The sequence below is a fragment of the Bos grunniens genome, chromosome 16 (genome assembly GCF_055505025.1).
Source record: "Bos grunniens cultivar Pamir isolate PY7600 chromosome 16, Bosgru_T2T1.0, whole genome shotgun sequence".
Classification (NCBI taxonomy): Eukaryota; Metazoa; Chordata; class Mammalia; order Artiodactyla; family Bovidae; genus Bos; species Bos grunniens.
This window is the reverse complement of record NC_141180.1, coordinates 73627355-73635304: the sequence shown is the minus strand read 5'-3', so window position 1 is coordinate 73635304 and position 7950 is coordinate 73627355. Positions and strand designations below refer to the sequence as shown.

The 7950-nt window shown below is 39.7% G+C and overlaps 1 pseudogene; it reads right to left on the bottom strand.

The window, feature by feature from the left end:
* Window positions 1-1797: 1797 nt before the first annotated feature.
* LOC147357002 (securin pseudogene) lies at window positions 1798-2477 on the bottom strand (annotated as a pseudogene).
* Window positions 2478-7950: the final 5473 nt, after the last annotated feature.

The window sequence follows — 7950 nt, the reverse complement described above, 5'->3', positions numbered from 1 at the left end:
ACTAGAGATGTCTTCAAGAAAATTAGAGATACCAAGGGAACATTTCATGCAAAGATGGACTTGATAAAGGACAGAAATAGTATGGACATAACAGAAGCAGAAGATATTAAGAAGAGGTGGCAAGAATACATGGAAGAACTACAAAAAAGAATTTCATGACCCAGATAATCACAATGGTGTGATCACTCACCTAGAGCCAGACATCCTGGAATGTGAAGTCAAGTGGCCCTTAGAAAGCATCACTATGAACAAAGCTAGTGGAGGTGATGGAATTCCAGTTGAGCCATTTCAAATCCTGAAAGATGATGCTGCGAAAGTGCTGCACTCAATATGCCAGAAAAATTGGAAAACCCAGCAGTGGCCACAGGACTGGAAAAGGTCAGTTTTCATTCCAATCCCAAAGAAATGCAATGCCAAAGAATGTTCAAACTACCACACAATTGCAAGCTAGTAAAGTAATGCTCAAAATTCTCTAAGCCAGTCTTCAGCAATTTGTGAACCATGAACTCCAGATGTTCAAGCTGGTTTTAGAAAAGGCAGAGGAACCAGAGATCAAATTGCGAACATCTGCTCTAACGCTCAAAAAGCAAGAGAGTTTCAGAAAAACATCTACTTCTGCTTTATTGACTATGCCAAAACCTTTGACTGTGTGGAACACAATAAACTGTGGAAAGAGATGGGAATACCAGACCACCTGACCTGCCTCTTGAGAAACCTATATGCAGGTCAGGAAGCAACAGTTAGAACTGGACATGGAACAACAGACTGGTTCCAAATAAGATAAGAGTACGCCAATTCTGTATATTGTCACCCTGCTTATTTAAACTATATGCAGAGTACATCATGAGAAACACTGGGCTGGAAGAAGCACAAGCTGCAATCAAGATCACTGGGAGAAATATCAATAACCTCAGATATGCAGATGACACCACCCTTGTGGCAGAAAGTGAAGAGGAACTAAAACGCCTCTTGATGAAAGTGAAAGAGGAGAGTGAAAAAGTTGCCTTAAGCTCAACATTCAGAAATCGAAGATCATGACATCTGGTCCCATCACTTCATGGCAAATAGATGGGGAAAGAGTGGAAACAGTGTCAGACTTTATTTTGGGGGGCTCCAAAATCAATGAAGATGGTGAATGCAGCCATGAAATTAAAAGATACTTACTCTTTGGAAGGAAAGTTATGACCAACCTAGAGACATTACTTTGCCAACAAAGGTCCATCTAGTCAAGGCTATGGTTTTTCCTGTGGTCATGTATGGATGTGAGAGTCAGACTGTGAAGAAAGCTGAGCGCTGAAGAATTGATGCTTTTGAACTGTGGTGTTGGAGAAGACTCTTGAGAGTCCCTTGGACTGCAAGGAGATCCAACCAGTCCATTCTGAAGGAGATCAGCCCTGGGATTTCTTTGGAGGGAGTGATGCTAAAGCTGAAACTCCAATACTTTGGCCACCTGATGCGAAGAGTTGACTCATTGGAAAAGTCTCTGATGCTGGGAGGGATTGGAGGCAGGAGGAGAAGGGGATGACAGAGGATTAGATGGCTGGATGGCATCACTGACTCAAGGGACATGAGTCTGAGTGAACTCCGGGTGTTGGTGATGGACAGGGAGGCCTGGGGTGCTGCGATTCATGGGGTCACAAAGAGTTGGCCAGGACTTAGCGACTGAACTGAACTGAACTGATTAATGATTTCAATGGTGAAGAATTAACTGAGTTTTAATATAGCTCCAATTTGCCAAGTAGATTAACATTTCTTTTTTTTTTTTACACAAATAATTGCTTTATTAATACAAACTGTTAATACATACCCAAACTATAAAGTGCTAAGAAATTTAAATATCTAAGTCACAGCAAACAGGTGGCAATTCAACATCCAAAGTTGACAGAATGCTTGAGGGAGACTGCAACAGGTTGGACTCCCTCAGCGGAGGAGGCATCTTCAGAGGCGAAGGGGGGCCCACGTATAATAGCTGTTCAAGCTCTCTCTCCTCATCAAGGATCATGAGAGGCACTCCAGTCAAGGGGAGGTGGGCGATCTGGTGCTCCTCAGGCAGGTCAAAACTCTCAAAATCTAATGGATTGAAGGGAAATAATTTTTCTATTTGTGTATAGGTGTCATCTGAGCCAGGAACCAAACTTTCTGCTTTAACAGTCTTCTCAGTAATTTTTTTCATAGAGAAAGTTGTCTGTTTCTGTTTAAGTGGTCCATTCATCTTAACTGATTTTTCTGTAGCTCTGTTGACATTTCCCAAAGCCTTTCTGGCAGTTTTTGGTAAAGCTGGTGAAGCATCAAACATTTTGCCAACATGCAGTGTTTAAACATGAGATCTCCCATCTAAAGCTTTGAAAGGCACAGATCTCAGCTTCAGCCCATCCTTAGGAGCCACATGGATGCCTGGTTCTCCATTTTCCTTATCAACATAGATCAGAGTAGCCATTCTGGATCAAGTTCGGAGTAACAGCAAACTCTAGCAAGACTCTTCTAGATTAATATTTCTTTGACCGATCAACATATTGGATTTTTTTTTTTAATTTCCTATAGTTGTTTCAACAACTATCTACAAAAGCTGGTGAATATTTGTAATAATTAAACAGAATAAGAGGGAGAGGGTGGGATGATTTGGGAGAATGGCATTGAAATATGTATAATATCATATATGAAACGAGTTGCCAGTCCAGGTTCGATGCATGATACTGGATGCTTGGGGCTGGTGCACTGGGATGACCCAGAGGGATAGTATGGGGAGGGAGGAGGGCTCAGGATGGGGAACACATGTATACCTGTGGCAGATTCATTTTGATATATGGCAAAACCGATACAATATTGTAAAGTTAAATAAAATAAAATTAAGAGAAAAAAAGAATAAATTATGTAAGAACAATGAAACAGGATCACCTTAGAGAATGTATAGTACCTTGAACATTCTAAGTAAATTCTGTTAACTATAAATAGCACAAGCTATTATTGTTATGAACTGAATCTCTGTGTCCCCACATAAATTTACACATTGAAACCCTCACTTTCAGTGGGATGGTTGCAAGAGGTGGAGCCTTTGGGAGGTAATTAGGCCATGAGAGTGGAGTCCCTATGACATTACCATGTTTATAAAAAGAGGAATAGAGCTAGTCCTTTCCCTATTTCTGTCACTTGAAGATAACTGAGAAGGTGGCAAAATGCAAGTAAGAATGCAATCACTAAAACCTGACCTTGCTGCATCCTGACCTTGAACTCTCAATCTTTAGAACTATGAGAAACAAATAAGTATTGTATAAGCACCCTAATCCAAGGTATTCTGTTACTGTACCTGAAACTGACTGAAGCAACTGTCATTGTGTATTTTGAGTGCAAGATTTTTCTTTAGTTAGTTAGTTAATAGAAAAGAGCCACAGATCTTCCCCAAAACATTACACTGGATAGACTTAAATAGGCAAGGAAAACTTTATTCAAGACATTGTGATAAAGGTCAAGACTATTGCAAGGAGAAAGACTGAAACCAGCTCCCCTGAAACAACTGACTGGGGAGGGGGGGGCGAGATTTATAAACACTGAATGAGCTAATGAGAAGATAACACAGGTCCTCAGCCTCAAGGATCCCATCTGTGTTGAGTCATCGGCATTTGTGGAAATTTTCCACACAGACTGGGATAAAGGGACACGTTTTTTTTATTATGACTTTTAGGAAGGAAGGCTCAGAAGTTCTTGAGAAAGACATTCCTGGGTTATACAACGTTCACATATCATCATAGTAGAAAAGGAATTGACGCACTTGCTAAAGTAGATGCTCAAAAATAAGCTGATTGAGAAAAAATGTCTGGTATAAATTCGGAGATTGGGATTGATATTTATGCACTATTATATACAAAGTAGACAACTAGTAAGGATCCACTATAAAACACAGGGAACTCGAGTCAATACTCTATGTACGGTGCTTAGTCACTCAGTCATGTCCAACTCTTTGCAACTCCATTGACTGTAGTCCATCAGCCTCCTCTATCAGTACTCTATAATGACCTATACTGGAAAAGAGTCACTAAGTCATGTCTAAATCTTTGTGACTCCATGGACTGTAGCATGCCAGGTTTCCTAGTCCTTCATTGATTCTGGTATTAGGATCATGATTAAATCTATTAGCGAGCACCTGGCAACACTTATTTCTCACTGAAAATATTTCCTATATAACACAATTTGCTGGATATGAGAGAGCAATTGGAAAAGTCTTGGTCTTATTTTTAAATCTAAAACAGTGTTAGTTAGTATGTGACACTGTTGTTTTTCAGTCTCTGTCATGTCCATCTCTTTGCAATGCCGTGAACTGAAGCACACCCAGCTTCCCTGTCCTTCACTATCTCCCAGAGTTTGCTCAACTTAATGTTCATTGAGTCAGTGATGCTATCTAACTACCTCATCCTTTGATTCCCTCTTGTCCTTTTGCCTTCAATCTTTCCCAGCATCAGAGACTTTTCCAATGAGTCTGATCTTTGCAACAGGAGGCTAAAATATTGCAACTCCAGCTTCAGTCATTTCAATGAATATTCAGTGCAGATTTCCTTTAGGATTTACTGGCTTGATCCACTTGCAGTCAAACAGATTCTCAAGAGTCTTCTCCAGCTCCACAATTCAAAAATATAAATTTTTTGGCATTCAGCCTTCTTTACGGTCCAACTCTTACATTTGTACAACTACTGGAAAAACCATAGCTTTGACTAGATGGACCTTTTCAATTAAGTGATGTCTTTTTAAAGTGCTGCCTGGGTTTGTCATAGCTTTCCTTCCAGGCAGCAAGCATCTTTTATTTGCATGACTGCTGTCACCATCCCCAGTCATTTTGGAGTCCAAGAGAGTAAATTAGCCATAGAAATGTGAAGCTTAACCTTAATAAAGGAGGCATTTATTAAAATGTATATATAGAAGAAAACTGCATATAACCAAGTGATCAATATCTGATAAAACTTCATTAATAAATGATGGTCACTCTAACAGCTATTCAATAAAATAGAGATAAGATCAGCAGAACATGTACCTGAGCTTTAGATATTACAGTTGCATCAAAAAATAATAAAATGCCTAGGAGTAAATTTAGTAAAGAAAAGTGAGAGCTTTTTATACTGCAAATTCTAAGACATTGACAAAATAAATTGAGAAAGGCAAAAGAAGCAAATCGGTATTCTATGCTGGTGGATTAAAAGAATCATTATTGCTAAAATCACCATATTGCCCAAAGCAATCCACATATTCAATGAAATCTCTAACAGAATTATCAGTGGCATTATTCACAGTAGTGAACAATCCTGCTTTGTGTACAGAAACATAAAAGGTCCAAATAGCAAAAATAACCTTGAGAAAACCAAAGCTGGATGTCTCATGCTCTTTGATTTAAAATTACATTACAAAGCTACAGTAGTCAAAATATGGCATTGATATAAAAATAGACATAAATCAGTGGAACAGAGAACCCAGTAATAAAACCACACATCAGTGATCAATTAATTTAGAATACAATGTGAATAGAATAGTTACTTCAATGAATATATTTGAGGAAATGGACAGTCACATCCAAAAATGAAACCAGACCTTTATCTTACATCAAAAACAAAACTCAACTCAAAATGGACCAAAAATATCCCAGTTGCCATTTTTGATGGTCTTTCCTTGGAAATATTTTGATGGTCTAGTCTGTTTCATTCATATGTGCTAAGTCACTTCAGTCTTGTCTGACTCTTTGTGACCCCATGGACTATAGCCCCCAGGCTCCTCTGTCCATGGGATTTCATTCATAGTTATCCATATGATTTCATTCATAGTTGTGTGAGGAAACCACTGCCTACTTTGGGTGCTTCAGGCAAATATCTGATAGATAGATATAGATGACTGGTACTTACAAAAGTATCACATCACTTAGCTGACAAAGGCCCATCTTGTCAAAGCTATGCTTTTTTTAGAAGTCATGTATGGATGTGAGAGTTGGACCATAAAGAAGGCTGTGTGACAAAGAATTGATGCTTTCAAATTGTAGTGCAGGAGAAGACTCTTGAGTGTCCCTTGGACTGCAAGGAGCTCAAACAAGTCTATCCAACAGGAAATCAACCCTGAATATACACTGGAAGGATTGATGCTGAAGCTCTAATACTTTGGCCACTTGACGTGAAGAGCTGATTTATTGGAAAAGACCCTGATGCTGGGAAAGATTCAGGGCAGGAGCAGAGGAGGGCAAAAGAGGATGAGATGGTTGAATGGCATCATCAACTCAATGGACATGAGATTGAGCAAGCTCCAGGAAATAGTGAAGGACAGAGGAGCCTGGACTGGTGCAGTGCATGCATTAGCAAAGAGTTGGACATGATTGAGTGACTGAACAACAACAGCAATCATGGATGAGTGAAAGCCATTAGGTTCTTGAGTGGTATTTTATTAGTGGTGCTCTAAATAATCAGAAATTTTCTGTTATGGGACAGGTCATAAACTGATTGGAAACTCCCAGCAATTACTGAGACTTTCCTAACTATTAGTACAGTTAAGAAAGAATAACATGCAGCCCCTGTAACGTGTGATTATAGGAATCAACAGAAGGGGGAGAAACAATTCCACTGAAATAAAGAGAAGAAACAAAAGTAAAAAACCTCAACAGAGACTCGGAAGTCTCCATCTCAGGGTTATGATGTAAAGTAACATGGAAAATATGATAAAGATTGCTGTATTTTGATTTCAGTTCAGTTCAGTTTAGTCACTCAGTCATGTCCGACTCTGCGACCCCATGAATCGCAGCACACCAGGCCTCCCTGTCCATCACCAACTCCCAGAGTTCACCCAGACTCACGTCCATCTAGTCAGTGATGCCGTCCAGCCATCTCATCCTCTGTCATCCCCTTCTCCTCCTGCCCCCAATCCCTCCCAGCATCAGAGTCTTTTCCAATGAGTCAACTCTTCGCATGAGGTGGCCAAAGTACTGGAGTTTCAGCTTTAGCATCATTCCTTCCAAAGAAATCCCAGGGCTGATCTCCTTCAGAATGGACTGGTTGGATCTCCTTGCAGTCCAAGGGACTCTCAAGAGTCTTCTCCAACACCACAGTTCAAAAGCATCAATTCTTCGGCGCTCAGCTTTCTTCACAGTCCAAATCTCACATCCATACATGACCACAGGAAAAACCATAGCCTTGACTAGACGGACTTTTGCTGGCAAAGTAATGTCTCTGCTTTTCAATGTGCTATCTAGGTTGGTCATAACTTTTCTTCCAAGGAGTAAGCGTCTTTTAATTTCATGGCTGCAGTCACCATCTGCAGTGATTTTGGAGCCCCAAAAATAAAGTCTGACACTGTTTCCACTGTTTCCCCATCTATTTCCCATGAAGTGATGGGACCAGATGACATGATCTTCATTTTCTGTATGTTGAGCTTTGTAAATATTTTCCCAATGATCAAAGGTGATAGATACAACAGTGAACTCTGGGAATGGTACAGCCATTCCCAGAAAGCAACAATCTCTTTCTCTCACCATATTTTAGAGTCTGTGTATGTGCTCAGTCACTCAGTTATATCTGACTCTTTGCAACCCCACAGACTTTAGCCCACTAGTCTAGGGAGAAATTGTTAGTAGGCAGAGTTACAAACTAATGTCTTATGTGTTTTGTTGGTGAATATGTAGGAGAGCAGTATTAGTTAGCAAGTTTAATTTTAAATTGAGTTTTAAAACCCATTATATTTCCATGTCTTGGTGCCTGTCTTTTTCTCACATAAAATCAGAGATTCTGAAGGCTGACTGGCTTCAGGAAAGGCTGGGCCAACAGACTAATCACTGTTGTCAGCACTCTTTCACTTGCTCTCCATCTTTTCATTCAATTTCCTATTATTGGTTCCTTTTTATAAGATTTTCCTTTATCATTTTGTAAGTATGTCACAAACTATTTTTGACTGCCTGTTCATAGACCTTGAACCTTTTCTTGGAACAATCACTGA